At 38.1% G+C, this 16798-nt stretch overlaps 1 protein-coding gene across 4 annotated transcripts in view; it reads right to left on the bottom strand.

Annotated features, from left to right (window-relative positions):
• The window catches only part of Gpc6 (glypican 6), a 1046794-nt gene that overhangs the window by 928045 nt on the left and 101951 nt on the right, over nt 1–16798 (bottom strand). The window lies entirely within an intron of this gene.

Here is a 16798-nt window from a genome sequence, read left to right as displayed (position 1 = left end):
AGAATATCTATGGAAGGAGAAGCTGAACCTTTGGAAAGGGCAATGAAAGTGACAAACCTCCAATGAGACTACTTATGAAAAGAGAAAAGACACAGATCACCCCCACAGGAAGGAAGCAGGGGATACCCCTGGCTTTTCTTTTAAAATTTATTTATTTATTTATTTATTTATTTATTTATTTATTTAAATTAGGTAGATATGACAGCAGAATACATTTTGATTCATTACACACAACTTCAGCACAACTTTGCATTTCTTTGTGACATTTAACCTCTAGCATCAGGGTAGATGCAACCTTGGGGAAAGGATGAATTTCTTTCTGATGGTATCTTTTAAAGAAAGCTCCTATACAGTACTTCTGAATGTGAAGTACTTTTACACCTAATTTCCAGTACTGCAACATCAACTAAGCCACACAGTGCTTTGATGGTGAAATTTTAAGGCTGAAAGTATAAATAATAAATAAGCTTCCCAAGGGTTGGGACACTGTTTCTTTTGTAATCACCAGCACATTCCCAGCATCAAGAACAGTGTCCACCGTATCTTAGGGACAGTCAATATTTGCTAAATGAATAATTGAAGGAATTCATAATTGGAAGGAGTACAAACAATATAAATTAGAAAACAGATTGGGAGTTTCAAATAAATGCTTGATTTACTTGATTTTAGTAAAACAAAATCCATAAATCAGAGCAAAAGTCATGAGAAGGATAGAAAAGTAGAGAATGAAATCTTGCTTATGTATAAATAAGGCATAAATTCTTGCTGAAACTTTTCAATGCCCCTGCTGTATTTCAAGTCTACTCAGATAAATGAGTTACAGATTATTGGAAATCTACTCTATTTGAATGAGATTCTTTCCCCTGATATTCTGCGAAAATTATTACAAGACTTACTAAAAGTAAAATATAAACAAACTCACCTTGGCAAAATTTGGATTGAAATACAAAACAAAAAGATAAGTGACATGCAGATGGCTTATTTTAGAAAGTTAAATGATTTAATATAGTGATAATTTCTGAAAAGGAAATTGAGCTTCAATGAAGCATGCATGTCCTCTTCTACATTATCCGCAACAGTGCATGTAATTTGCACACATTTAATTAACTAATAAAACCCCTATCAGTAGCATCAGGTTTGGAAATGTCATGGTTGATGACATGCTGCTCCATCAGGTTTGGTTGATTGTACTTTGCTTTGTTAACACTACATTACAACATGTCTAAGGATGCCATCTAGGACTTCTACTTGCTTTAAAATATTTCTTAATTAAAGTTTGTTGGGGTTTGTACATGCAGAATTCTACAAATGCAACTCCCTAACTGCAGCATGATTCAAAGAAAGAGACATCTAAAGGGAGCGTAATCTAAAGGGGGGATTCACTGGCCAACAAATTGTGTTCTGCTACAGACTAATCAGGTTGACTACTGGACCAGAGATACCTAGTGTACACCTCATCGCATGACCTGGATCATTTCTGTCCTTGTTCTCTCATACAGAACATTACTAACAACATGTAAAGAGTTTCCATAACACTGAAATCTGTAAGACCAACAATAGAGTATGGACAACAAATTTCCACCTGTATTTCCTAAAACATAGTAAGTTTTTATTATAGGTTGAACCCTATTTTCCCCAGAATGAAAGAAATAAAGGGAAGAGCCATCACTCTCCACATTGTCACATACACATAGTGTCAGCCTATTCCAGGAAGATATTTTAGTAGGAATCTACCAAAGAGATGGTAGGCAGTAACACAGCTATCTGTTCATTAACAGAGATTATTTTCTTACTACCAAGTCAGAATCACAATAATTATTCTCTTAAGGTATTTATGTTAAAAGTTCCTCGGAAAATCAGAGTCTATGTTTCATTAAAATGCACAGTGAAGACTTTTTAAAAAATTATTTTTAGTTGTAGATGGACACAATATCTTTATTTTTATTTGTTTATTTTTATGTGGTGCTAGAGACAGAACCCAGGGCCTCATGCATGCAAGGCAAGTGCTTTACCACTGAGCTATAACCCCAGCCCCAGTGAAGACTTATATACTAACAAATTTGACATTTGCCTTGGTGATTGACTTAGAAGCAATCATATTTAAAGCAAGACAGCAAACAGGAATAATCATAAAAAAAACTGTGAACAAGGCAGGGTGATTGGTGCTGTGGAGTTGTTGTTGTTGTTGTTGTTGTTGTTGCTGCTGCTGCTGCTGCTGCTCCTGCTGCTGCTGTTGTTTAAAGGCAAAAATACTTGAGTCCAGAACTGAACTTGTAAGAAAGAAGACTGGCAATGATAGATTGAGGGTTACATAGAGGACTAAATAGAGCCTGATCAATCAAACTTGACACCACATGACCAAGTATCGGAGAGAAGGAGCTAGAAAAATTTCTTTGTCTGAAAAAGATTAGAAAATGCCAAATACTTGTGTCAGGAAAGGTGTCAGGAGAGTGGAAGGAAAATTGCAAGCTTCCCTTTGGATGTGTGAACTTGTAGCTTGCTGTGGGAGGCCCTCATGGAGATATGAAGCAGGAATCCATAGACACTGGTCCATGGCTTGACCACAGCTAGTCACATGATGCTTGCTGTTGGCATGGGCAAGATGGGTGAAGTGGAAAGAAAAATAAGATCTAGATGGAGAAGACGTAGAAAAAGAAAAACATGAAGGGCAGGCATTGAAAACTAAGCACAGTGAAGGAGGAGTAAAGGAAGAAATGCCAAAGACTAGAAGGCAAATAAGAAAACTGAAGGAGAATACACACAAGGGTATGATATAAGCAATGACACAGAGCTCTTCAGAAAAATAGAGAATGAGGACAGGGGGACCGGGGTCCCTCGGTGTGTTGTATGTTCAGTCTATATAATGAGCCAACTGTGGCAAAATACGCAAGGTGACGATCTGCTTATATATATGCATTTGTGTCCCCGATGGAGAACTAACATATATGAAGCTCTCTTAAGTTTCAGAGGTACTTCATTGATTTTCAACAAGTTTCCATTAATTCAAAAAGTTTATTATCCCCTCATTGTTAACACATTAAAAATGAAGGAAAGGCTCCTAAATGTCACATCACAGCAATATATAGCACACAAAATTAACCCTGAATAGATGTTTTATTAATATTTGTCCTTCACGAGAAGTGGAAACACAAATTTTCCCTTCCTATTTTTAAAAACTCTTGATTTATCGTGCTTCTGTGATTTTCGTCTGAGCTGCTCTTGCTATATGAAGTACATTTTCCATGAACTTTACTTTTCACTCTAATTCCTGCATATGGTGATTAAGCAAAAAAAAGAAAAAATATATTCACTAAGAGTTATCTCGTTGGATATTTTATAAGCAATGTTTACTAAACCTTCAGACATAGTTTGGTAATTTAAAAATGTCTTGGTGGAGATGTTAACAAATTTTGCAGCCATTTAAGAAATAGCTATTCATCAGAATAACTTTGATTTCTGACCGCCCTGACCTCTCTTTGCACCTAAAAATGAATACTTGCACTGTTAGGCAGAAGTCACTGGGGCGAGAGAATGTTGAAGAGACTCACATTTGTACTTGCTAAGCAATGCATTTATTTCAAAAGATGCAGGGTGCTTAAAATTTTAATAGCCACTTGAGTACTCCCCTGAGAAATATTTATTTTAGGACAAAATGTACCACAGTTGCTTCCAGAAGATTAGTAAAGCAAGTTAAAACATTAGGAAATTCCTTCCCCTATATAATCCCACAAACTTCTTTATTGATAAAGTCACTTACCAAATTCCTATTATATCTCAGTTCAATTTAATTCTGCCCGTGTTTATTTGGAATTTATTAAGTGCCTACTGGTACTCACTACTGAATTGCATTTTACAGTTATTCTTTAACAAAAGTCACTAGGACGACATGCAATACATTTTGGCACCTTTCCCTTGAAGTTATTTGGTCTTGGTGTAGTAAGAAATGGCTCCTCCCTCTGGTATGCTCTCCTGTTTGGTGGTTTGACAGCTTTTGATCAAAGAGTCTCAATCACAGGTATTGTCTTTTCTTAGCAACAATATAGTAAGCAGAAAGGACATGAGGTCTGCCCCTTGGAAACTTAAATGAAAAGGGGTTGGTTAAGAAGAACCAAGATGTACTGGATAATCTGTAAAGCAGTGGCTGCTGCAGAGTGTCTTCAGGAAGAGCTCCTGGAAGCAATCTGACTGATATATAAGGAGCAAGCACATGGGTTTTCCTTGATTTATTTAGAATGCTCTTTGTCAGGGAACCTGCAGAAATCTTGTGGAGCTAACAGCCTTTACAGCCATCTTCCTACCCCCAAAGCATTCCCACAGCACCCCAATAGCAGTTTATGAGGATGAGACTTATTTCTCATAAAGGCAAAACTCTCCTTTAACTAATTCATGACATTGAGTCTTGAGACCAGGTCTGATCAACCAGCCACAAGTGAAAGATCAACAACACGATAAGTAAACAGAGCACTCAGGTGTGATTCTACAAGTGAACAACCTGGCCTTTCCTGGAATTCTGCCATCTGTATTACCTACTTTCTCTGGCAGCATCTCTGAAGGAACACTGGCCCAGAGGCTGCACCTCTGTTGCACCTACTGAAGCTGGGCTTTTAACATCCAGGGTTCTCGCTGCACTTGTATCTTTCATCCATTTCTGTCCATTAGCATTTGCATGATCTCACCTCTCATGATAGAACAGAAGGTACTTCTGTAAACAGCAAAACCAAGATTCTTTTCAGTTGCCTTCTGTGTAACTTTTAAGTACTATTTTTCATTTTTTTTTCCAAATATAAAGTACCTATTCATTGTAGAAGACTTGGAAAACATTTTTAAAAGAGGTAAAGTAAGCATATACTTAATCTTTTGTAGCTATATAACTTATGATTAATTATCATAATGATAATTAATGATTGTTCTGTATGTTGTGAACATATATAGCATGATGGCTTATTATAATAATCATTCAAGACATATTTATCTGAATAACCAAATTTTCATGCCAAAGAGCCAGCCAAAGAGGCAATCTGTGCTCTTTTGTCTTTGGGATTTGTAGGAAGAAATTAGAAATAGGAGTAAGGCAAGCAGGCTGCCATATGCTTCCCAACTTTTGGCCAATATTTTGGAAACAGGGTGGGAAAGACAGAAGCTGTGGAGCTTGGGGTTTTCCTCTCTTTGTAACTCTTAATAGGAATGTTCTCTTGGCTCCCATGGCCTATGCATGGCAGAAGGTTTCAGAAGTTAAAGCGAGCAGATAGAAAAAGTCATAAGATCTGAACTCTGTCAGAAACTAAAGGCCCCAAACCCTGGTCTAAGGGATGGGCCACCTGAGCCAATGAAAAGATAGGAACATGAGCCAGATTTCAGAAGGTATCTGTAGCACCAAGCCAGAGGTCATCAGCAAGAGAGGACCTCATTCTGCAAATTTCAATGCCAGTCATATCTCAGAGAACAGAATCAGACCAAACCATCCGCAGTAGATATGACCATATCCCAGTACCAGAACACGGGCCACACGGTGGAATCAACACCAACAAGGGGCTGCCACATGCTCACGAGAGGCCTCGAACCCTTCCCCCATACATGGACCTTGAGAACAGAGGATGGAGAGAAAGAACTGCTAGAGAATGGAGCTTTGTACTTACTGGATATATTTGTGCAACAGGAAATATATGGAAATCAAAAGTGACTCCAGAGGGGAAAGAGTGCACCATGAACAGGGCGACATAATTCTGAGTCCATCCCCTCTAACCATCCCTGACTAGGACAGTGGAAAATCAAACAAATTATCATCAATTGTAGAGTTGTAATTTGTAGATTTCAATTTTTATTCATATGCACACACAGTATCTAAAAGGAATCTCTCACTTCATAAATCCTGGATATTATTCTGTAGGCACACCTCTCCTCCACTATACTAACCTTCAGGCTACAGTGAACTGACCTTTCATTCTGTGTTTCCCGTTGTGTCTGCTTTTATGTGATGTGCTTCTGTCATCTGCTCACAAATTCACTCCTCAGCCCCCAGTGCCACCCTGACTCCTGTGTCCCCTGTCATCCACTTGGTTGGCACAGATGGGCAGATCCACATTCCAGTCTGATCTCTGAATCCTTCCCACAATGTTACCCTTGACTGTGCTCATTCTCAAAGGGGTTTTCACTCTGGGATTTCAAAGAGCCTTCTGCTCTGCCCAGCAGGAGACACCCTTTATCCTGCTCTGATGTTTTTAAATTGGAGATAATAGGTTCTAGATGATGTTCCTTTTGGGGCTGTCTCTAAGAGAAAGAGATTTTCTTAACAGCCATGTTCCTAAATTTCTCTTTTGAAAAACTTTCTCCATCTTTCAGTGACTTGGGGTAAGTCATTTAAACTATGCTTAATACAGAAGCAGGGATAGAGAACAGCTTTCTACTAATTTCACTTCCAACATGTTTAAAGTTTGTAAAGTATGTTTTCCTTGCCCAATTACCTAATGTTTATTTAAGATGGCAAAGCACAGAGATCAAGAAAGTAAATGTTCAAGATGTTCTGCATCCACTCTGCTCTGAACAGGGTGACCCCTTACAGAAAGACCCACAGGCTCTGTTTACAGACTTGCCTTCCCTTTCTCCAGATAAATGACTGTCCCATAACTTCTGCAGCAGATTTTTCACACTGCCTTAAATGTTTGCTCTCATTAGCAGCTGCCTTTTGAATTCTTATCTCCAGTGCCTGAGACCATTTCCTTGTTCCAAAAGCACTTTAAAATGGACCTAATGTTTTTAAACTCCAGGCACTGCTATGACACTTTACTACTTTACCTATATTTTCACATTGAAGCATTACACATATATGGTATATATAATTGTTACAAACACACACACACAGACATATAGAATTTTTAATGTAACTATTTCCCCATTCAAAGCTTATAACCTCATGGAGACACCGCATTATCCCCTTTTACAGATAAGGAAGCTGAGTGATAGAAGATTCTAGCACTTGATTGAGGTAGCAAAGGCAGTGGAATCAAGGTCATGAAATGTAATGATGTAAGCAAAGTCAATTAGTCAACTTTTTAATTGTGTATGGAAGGGGTGGGTTTGGGGGACTGAACCCAGGCCCTTGTTCATGCTGGGCAAGTGCTCTACCAACAAGCTATACTCCAAGGCCTTATCAACATTTTACACAAGAATATTAAGCAGTACATTTCTATATGCACTTAAGCTTGAAAAACATACAAACTGCATTTTCTCATTTAGAACATGCATTAAGAACCTATGACACAATAATTTACTGAACATCACTTGGAGGGGAAGATTTACCTACAAAAATCAAAATCTCTGCTCTTAAGATCTTTTCACTCTTCCTGGAGTCACAGGACATGAAATGAAGAGTTAAACTTATGTTCTCAAAAGACATGAACAAAATAACAACAGAAGGAATCTATTTTCTAAAGTTTTCCCCTTTTTTAGAAAAAAAAAAAAACAGGGTGATTGATTTAGACCCTCATGATGATCAATACATGATAAAATTGGATGCTCATATCATTATTAATCGCTTCAAGGTGGGTTATTCAATGTAGGCTTTAGAATCAAATCACTTGGTTTAAGTCCTGACACCAATACTGATAGCTGTGGGACCCTTGACTGGTACTTGACTTCACTGTCTCACTTTCCTCAGCCATAAAATGGGAAGAATAGTGGCTACCTCATGGGACTGCAGTGATTAAATGAGAGAATGAAGGGAAGCATTTATAACAATCCCTGGCACACTGTATTCATATTCAATATGAATATTACCAGAATTATTATAATCCTGAATTCCTTTCTAGGAAGGAGAATATTCAATGAGGCCATATCCCATGAGCCTAAAATGGGTCCGTTGTATCGATTACTTCCTAGTTCTTTAGAAACACCCATGAGTAGGGTCTTGAGTCACAGGAAATACCAACCTATGGAAGTCCATATTTTGGTGTAACTAGAAGAAATTTGGTCAGCAATATAACTCTCTGTATTTTTAAATTAAAAAAAAAACTATTTTGCACAGAGAATATTATGATGTCAAAAAATGTTACCTGTACATGGAAATAAGCTTTAAACAAATGAATGTTTTCAGGATCCTATATTTTTTCTTATTTCTATTCATAGATAATTTAATAACAGATAATGAAAGACAAAATTAATTACAGTTCCAAATAAATGAACAAGAGAAAAAAAAAAGTAAAACCAAAAGGTACACTTATGCAATTACAAAATCAAGCAATTTTATTCACCAGTGCTGTTCATTTCGGATACGCCTTTTAAACTAAGCAAGCACAACCTGCAGCATAGGAAAACCAGCTAAGAGCAACTTACAACTCCCACTTGCTCAGCTTGCAGAAATTCAGTATACAATTGAGGTGCTGCACTCGGAGGAAAATGGAATGACCTGTCCTGATTTTACAGTCACCAGATTATCCACCAAATGGAGGAAATTGGGTTATGCACTGCAAATGCAAATAACAGGAGGAAATTTGCTTTCTTCTTTCCTTCTGTTTCCTGAAAACTTCGAATTTGGAGTTGTTACTCAGAAATCTGCTCAGAGGATTCATCATATTCTCCTAATGCCGCTTCCTGAAGTAGCCCGGCGACCCAGGATCTCATGCAGAAACTCAGTTCTATATAATAATCAGATACACATTTCATCCTTGCACCTGTATCCATCTCCCAACAAGTCAATTCCATGTACTGGTCTCAACACGATTACATTATTGACATTTCTCAGCTGAAAGGCTCCTGCAAATACCATCCAATTTTCTAGCTCTTTCTGAAAAGATCAAAAGATACACCTTGCATAGTAGACAAGAATTTACACTGATGGCTGTCTTTTGTCATGAATACCAATGCTGTTGGCGGTGTTTGCCTAAAGCTAACAGGTAAGTCTCCATGATAACTAACTGCAGTCGGTTGATAGAGTGACTTTTACTGGACATAAAATGTTTGTGCCAGTGAATGATTTTTCTTCTTGAGCAACCTTGAGGCAATGATCTTCAGGGCTTCCTAATTAGGGACGTTGACAATCAAATGAGAAACCTCGCCCTCAGAAATCAAACATACGTCATGCTCGAAAGGGAAGTGCCTTCTCCACTGCACCATGGCTCACATTCATGGGAGCATTTGCTATTATGCACATAAAGTCTGTTTTCCACAGAGTTCTTGCTGTACACCTTGTTCAAGAAAATTACCATGAGCTCTTGCTCTACTGAAAACGAAAGAGCTGTTGTATTTCACTGTGTTTTACCTAAAGTCAAAGATCTCCCGTAATGAGCCAGAACATGAAGCATATAAATTCACCTAAAAGGGTGATGTTATTTCATACAGCTTCATTTATTACATTACAATAAATGGGGATGAAATCCCTTTCTGTACCTTGGTCTACCTGCTAAGTCCAGGATTCTATTACAAGTGTCATTTGTGACATTTCCACCTGCTCATTCTTCAGCACGAGAGCAGAATTAATTAACACCTCCTCTCCTTCAAACCAGCTAGTCCTCAAGATATCTGTGCTGCTCATGAAGACACATCCTTCTGTGAACCTTTGTACCACCACAGAGCACCTCTCCTTTGCCTCAGTCCTGAACCCCATGTTCTCCCAGTCCATTTTCTCACATCCCAACCTTTCATGCATGCACACCATCCTTCTTCTCATTTCCCTTCCAGAATCAAGGCAAAATCAAGGGGAGGTGGGATGAAGCAGCCGACTCGAGGGGAGGGTAGCCATGTCACTTGGGAGAAAGGAAAAAATGTTTTCATGGAAGAGGCCGCCTTTGGCTTGGCCTTAGGGTACAGGTAGGGTTTTGGAGGTAAAGAGATGTAAGAGGAAGTGGGCATTTAGGAAGGTGTATAGTGTATCATAATGTATAATAGCAAATGCTTCCATGAACATGAGCCACGATGCAGTGGAGAAGGCACTGCTCTTTCTCTACCTGCCTCACCTTCCAGCATCCCCTGCTCACAGCCTCACCATCCCTCATGAGGACTGGACTTCTACAACAGCTCCCTGTCCCCCTAGTTCCCGCGTCAGCCTCCACTGGCTAAACTGCTGCACGCTTGTGTTCTTAAAGCACAGGCAACGTGACATCATGTCTCTGCTCAAGGCTTTCAAAACATCCCAGCGCCTCTGGAGTCAGACAGAGCTTCACCTGGATGAATCAGACTTCTTTCCATGACCCACGCTGCTGCAATCTGGATGCCGGCCTGTTTTTCCACCGGCTCATACAATGCGCATTCCTCACTTCTTACTTCTCCTTACCACCAAAACCCCATCTGTCCCCTGAGGCCAAGCCAAAGCCGGCCTCTTCCATGAAAAAAAAGCTTTCTTCCTTTTCCCCAAGGGACATAGCTGTCCTCCCCTTGAGTTGGCTGCTTCATCCCACCTCCTTGGGTCATGAATGTTCCTGCCCTACAGCCTTAGTGTGCCACCGCACATGCCTTTCACTTCTAAGTCACAGTTGCACACGTTGGCTGGAAATGGCTTAGAATCCCCCTGAAAACTCTTTTGTCTTGAGAGTGATAAGTAGTTATGCCCACTCACATTACAAAGGAAAAGAGAAAGAGAAATGAGAGAAGTGGGGGGGGGTGTTATTATTGATCAAGATATGAATAAGTGTTGCCTATTTTTTTGAAAAGGATGAATTGCCTCTACCGCTTTTCATCAGCCTAAAGCCATGGGTGGTACACTGAATGAATCTTTCAGCTCTGAGGCGTTCAGAAACTTGTGAACAAAACAGCTCCCCTGGAATTATTTGGCAGGATGGGGTGAAGGTGGGGTGGAGCTTGGTGGTGGAGTACTTGCCTAGCCTGTGCAAGGTCCTGGGTTCGTTCCTCGGTCCACAAAAAAAAAAAAATTAAAAATTAAAAAGAAATCTTTTTGGATTTGATAAATTACACATGACTATTATCGTTAATTTTTTGGTTGATAAAAACAGAGTGGGGTTAAGCTGATCCTGGGATTTCTCTCTTTCCTGAAAGTTCCCACCTGCTTACAAGGCTCCCCTCTCTCTGATCCTCTTCCTTTTCACAGTTGTCCACACTCAAAGAACCATCAGCAGAGCCTTCTTCACAGACTGAGGGTCTTCCAAATCTTCATTCTAACCAACCATGGTTACTCTACAGCTCATACTAGGAACTTTTTCTATTTTAAATCTATCAGCTGAAGCATCTCTTGGGACTTGTAACTTTTATAAAGCTGATACCTGTAAACAAAATTGGAGGGTCCTAATTCCCCCTGGACTACTCAGCTACACACTAGTATATGGTCCCATTTTCCCAATCACTGTCCCCTGTGCCCTCCACAGTCAAATGGTTCAGACCTGAGACCTTAAATCTTTGAAAAGCAAACTAATGGTCAAAGCAAACAAGTTTCAAATAAAAGTCTAGAGTTTGATAAATGAATGTATTTTCTTGCTTCTTAGTTCTTGTCTGATTCTTAGAAAAATAGCTCATAATATACTAAACCTGATTTACCCTCAGTTCCTTGGAACACATCAAGAGTTCCACTGGTTTCTCCTCAGATTACCTATCAAGAACAGCTCTCTGTGGTGAAAAGCTGTTATTCAGATAAAATATTCTTTCTTAGTAAAGATGAATGTGGATTCTGTCAGAGATAGACAAGAAGGTATGGTGAGAAAAGCAAGGATTGTAAGTATTTACATCCACATAACAAGAAGGGAACACTATAGAGAGAAAGTGGAAAGGGATATTAAACACAATACCAAGGGTTTCTGCCCAAGTCACCTAGGCACGTAGGTGAGTGATGATACGCAAAAATAGCAGATGACCCAGAAAACCAGGTGTGCAGGAATTGTCTTCACCAAGGCATAAATCTAGGAGTCGTAAAAGTGTCAAGAGTAATATACTAACATCAAACAAGCCATTGTTCTTCATTTATCCAACATCTTATTTCTTAATATCTTAGAATGCCAAGGTGCTGTTTCCACACACTAGGCATGTATTGTGGCTTGAAGGCATCTACGCTTATGCTCACGTGAGGTCGCCAGAGCAGTACTTGTGTCATTACCCTACGATTCATCCTTAGTGTCCTCTTTTGGAAATTCCTCTTCTTGCTGAGACCCAACGTTGGAGGGTTTGGACTTTAGTCCCTGGACTTGCCTTTATCTAGTTACTCACTCTCTGTGTGGCTCATCTACTTTTGTAGCTTTAGAAACTATATTTATGCCAACATTCTCAAATTGATAATTCCAGTCCCAATCTCTACTCTCCAGACATGTATATCCCACAGTTTTCTTGTATGTCTAAAGATATCTTGAACCAAATCTGTAACTTCCCACCACTCTAGGAAATCCTTCAGTTTCCCAGGACTTTTGCAGTAATAGACTTTCCTAATCTCACACTCACACACACAATACACCAGAAAATTATACTGTAAAAATATACCCAGCACCCCCCTATTTATGAACACCTTTACCTATACCACCTTATGTCAATATACTTCTCTGCCCTGGACCAGAAGCTTATCAAACTTCTTAGTTTGCATCAATCACCTGAGCATTATCTCAGCAGGATCTTGGGATTCTGCATTTCCTGGAAGGTTCCAGGCAATATGGAGGATGCTGGTCCAAAAACCACACTTAAGAATAGCAAGGGGCTAGAGCCTACTATAAGAGCCTCTTAATTGTCTTCTTGATTTCATCTCTGCACATACCCCCTGGAATCCACACATTACAACAATCAGAACACTATATTTAAAAATGGCAATCTGATCAGTATCTTCTGTTTACTCTGAAGACTTTCCATCTCTCTTAGAATAAAACTGGAAGTCTTTATAAGGCCTTCAAAGCTCTACAAATCTGACACCTACTACCTCTAGGAATTCACCTCCTTCTACTTCCTTCCCTCACTGCAATCCAGCAATACTTGGTCCCCTAGTTATTTTTCAAAAATGTCAAGCACACTCCAGCCTCATAGGATGCTCCCAGGCATTCACATGAACTGCACAATCCCTTCCTTTATGTAGCTCGTCAATCTTCCAGTGGGGAATGTAGCACACATATGCACACTCACCCCCCCACACACACACACAGACTTCTAGACCTTTCCTTGCTATAATAGTCTCCCAAATATCCTACTAAGTATTTATTTATCATGTATTTTTCCCTGATAGGAGAACTCTACTGAAAGCAGTGGTTTTGTTATTCAGCAGGTTAGGAACCCAGTAAATATTTACTAAGTGTAAGAACATATATTGTGCATGATAATGAAAGCAGATTAATGTTAAAAGATACTGTAATCTATTGGTTTCATCAAACTCCATTATATAATTAACGCTTTGATCACATAATGAGACTTTAATATCCTCCAAGGAGTACAATTTAATGGAATTTCAACATGGCACTTTTAGGGAACCCAATAACAAACACTACCCCCAAAGAAGCAACACATTTTTCACTTTGCATCTGTTTGGGCTGGAAGTGGGGAGGAACGTGACTCAACAGAGACTAACTCATCTTTGTTGGATACATGCAGTTAGAGAAAAGCAATGAGGTTTACGGAACTAGCTTTGGGACCTGCCTGACAACAATCAAATATCAGTTTTGCCCCTGGAACAGCTATTCAATATTAAGCCTTGGTTTCTCCAGTAGTTAAATACATAAAACACCTCTTGAAGCTGTTTTTACAAATAAACTAGGTAATGCATATAAAGAATTTACTAAACACAAGCCCAAAGTAAACACATGTACATAGCTTGGTCCATTTGTGAAACTTCTCACGGGGGCTTCAAGTCAGCAAACTCAATTTGTGCCAAAGAGTTTGTAAAATGTAAATAGCCAGAATTCAGTAAGTTAAGTAATATTTCAATTACAAAAATGATATTTTGTGTAAGAAATGGTAAACTACCATAATCTAAAGAACCTTAACAATCACCATTATTAATTATCAATAATCTATGAGGACACAGTACTCAATTTTAAAAAGAATAAAACTTATGTAAATAAAATTGTATTAGGATATGGACACATCCACTCTTTCTGAAAAGAATGTATTGGAGTAAAAGTCACATAACATAAAAGTAACCATTTTAACAGGAATAATTCAGTGCCGTTTAATATATTCACAGTGTTGTATAAGCACCACCTGTGTGTAGTTGCAAAATATTTTCATTAACAACTTCATAACCACTGTGAATGGGGAAATGAATAGTAGCAGAAAACCCCCATAATCGTTAAGTAATTACTCCACATTTTCCATCACCTAATTCTTTGTCAACACCCACATTTGCCTCTATGGATTTACTTACTCTGCATATTTCAAACATGGAATAATAAAATATGTGACATTTTATGACTGGTTTTATTTCCCTTAGAGTTTTCAGGGTTCATGCACGTTGTAGCATGTATCTTCATTCTTTTCTATTCTTGGGTAATATACTATTGAGTGTATACACCACAATTTGTTTGTTCATTCATCCACTGGTGGATATTTGGGTTGCTTTCAACACTTAGCTGTTGTGAATTGTGCTGCTGGGAACGTGGATACGTGACTCTGAGGACCTGTTTTCAATTTCCTGGGGGCATACATCTGAGAGTGGAATTACAAGTCATATGGCAATTTTATGTTTAACTTTTTGAGGATTAGCCAATAAAAATACATTTCTGAAATGGCTGCATCACTGTAGTATGCTGATTTTAAATCTTATGGATGTGTACTGAGGAGTGAGATAGGTGGGTCATACAGTGATTCCATTCTTAGTTTCTTGAGGAATCTCCCCAGAGTTTCCAGTCCCACCAACAATGTATGAGTGCACCTTTGCCCACACATCCTCGCTGACATTTGTTATTATCTGTATTCTTGATAATTGTCATTTTGACGGAATTAAGATGAAATATCAATGTAGTTTTGATTTGCATTTCCTTAATTGCTAGAGATGTTAAACGTTTTTTCATATATTTGTTGACCATTTGTGTTTCTTCTTTTGAGAAGCATCTGTTTAGTTCTTTTGCCCATTTATTAATCGTGCTTATGGCAACACAATTCACAATAGCCAGGGTATGAAAACAATCTAGGTACCTTTCAACAGCTGAATGAATGGATAAAGAAAATGTGATATATATAAATGTGTGTGTGTGTGTGTACACACACACACACTCACACACACACACTCTCTCACACACACACACACACACAATGGAGTATTAGCCACAAAGAATAATAATATCATGACATTTGCTGGTAAATGGATGAAACTGGAGACCATCATGCTAAGTGAAATAAGCCAGTCACAGAAAGTCAAAAGTTGAATGTTTTCTCTGAAATACAGAAGCTAATCCAAAATAAGTGAGGGGAAGGTGGGTATAAAAAACCTAGGAGAGAGAAAGAAAAGGCTCAGAGAGGGAATTTTATCCAAATGCGGAAAGATGAGTAGAATAGATGAAGGGGACTAAGGAAGAGGAAGGAGGACAGGAAAAGGGAAGAAGAGTGGAATAAATCTGATGACTTCTGTATTGGTGTGCATGGATATGGCCCCATGGGTCCTGGCATCAGGGATATCAACAGGATACTAATTTAAAACTGAAAAAAAAAACCAAAACAGTAAACTGTAAATGGATTGAAGAGACATTGGTGGAGTGAAGGGAGGGGTCAGGGATTGGGAATGCTAGAAATTGAACTGGAACAGGCTGAGTTCCATACCTTTGTGATAATGTCAGGGTGTCTCCTGGTGTTGTATATAACAAAAATTAATTAATTAATTAATCAATTTCTGAAATGCAAATAAGTATGTGTGAATATCAATAATAGTTACTTCAGGGTATAAATTTAAGAATTAAAGGCCTTATGGTACTAAAGAAAGCAAGTGCACATTTAAGTCTATCCAGTCTTAATCTTTGTATAAATTGAGTATATACAATTAATTTCCTTAAAAAGGAGCTTTACCAGCTCAACTCTTAGAGTCTGAACAATGGTTCTGTGAGTCCTACTTGGTAATTCAGAGTTAGAGTTAAAGCAGAGGTAATGCTGTGGTGTGGTGTATCTGGAAGTTGGGAAAACTAAAAACCAGTCATGAACAAAGGAATTAATTATAGGAATACTCTGACAGTTTCCTCATCTGCAAAAAATATATATTTATATATGATTCATCTTAATATTTTAATTTTATAACAAAATGCTTGAGATAGTAGTCATTGAATAAATGACAATATTGGCTCAGTTTCTTTAACAGCAATTATTGTTATGAACAAGTAATAATCTGCGTGTTGGGAATGTTGTTTGCTGTTTATCAGAGTAGGTCAGCATAGTTGTATTTAAATGTGTGGGTTTTTTAAGCATGAAATTATTCCACTATAATTATAATAATTTTTTTAACTTTTTGTATGCAATTCTGGCCCTATCAAATATTCCATTAATACATATGTTTGTAATACAGATATGTTAGACTTTATAATAATGAAATTCTCAATCCATATTTCTAGGATTCATCCAGTTTGAAGTACTATATATGTGTGTTTCTGTGGACTTATGTCTGTGTGAGTGTATGTGACTGTGTCCACATATGAAAAGTGATCAAAATAGCATATTAAATGCAACTCATATATTCATGGGTACAACTAAACCAATGGATTTTCTCAATGTCAGCCTGATGCACATGGATGTAAAGATGAATTAACATATTATTAATATTTGCTTTATCTTTCCTCATAAGGTTTATAGTCCAGATATATTTCAGTCTACTTGAAGTTTTCTGGGTTTTCATACAAATAATTCTATTATACACTTGTGATTAGTATAGATCACAATGAGAAATGAACAGGAAAAATTCCTAATGCCATGG

This window comes from Ictidomys tridecemlineatus, chromosome 6 (assembly GCF_052094955.1).
Source record: "Ictidomys tridecemlineatus isolate mIctTri1 chromosome 6, mIctTri1.hap1, whole genome shotgun sequence".
NCBI lineage: Eukaryota > Metazoa > Chordata > Mammalia > Rodentia > Sciuridae > Ictidomys > Ictidomys tridecemlineatus.
Note: the sequence above shows the minus strand (reverse complement) of the source record. Positions and strands in the feature narration are given on the sequence as shown.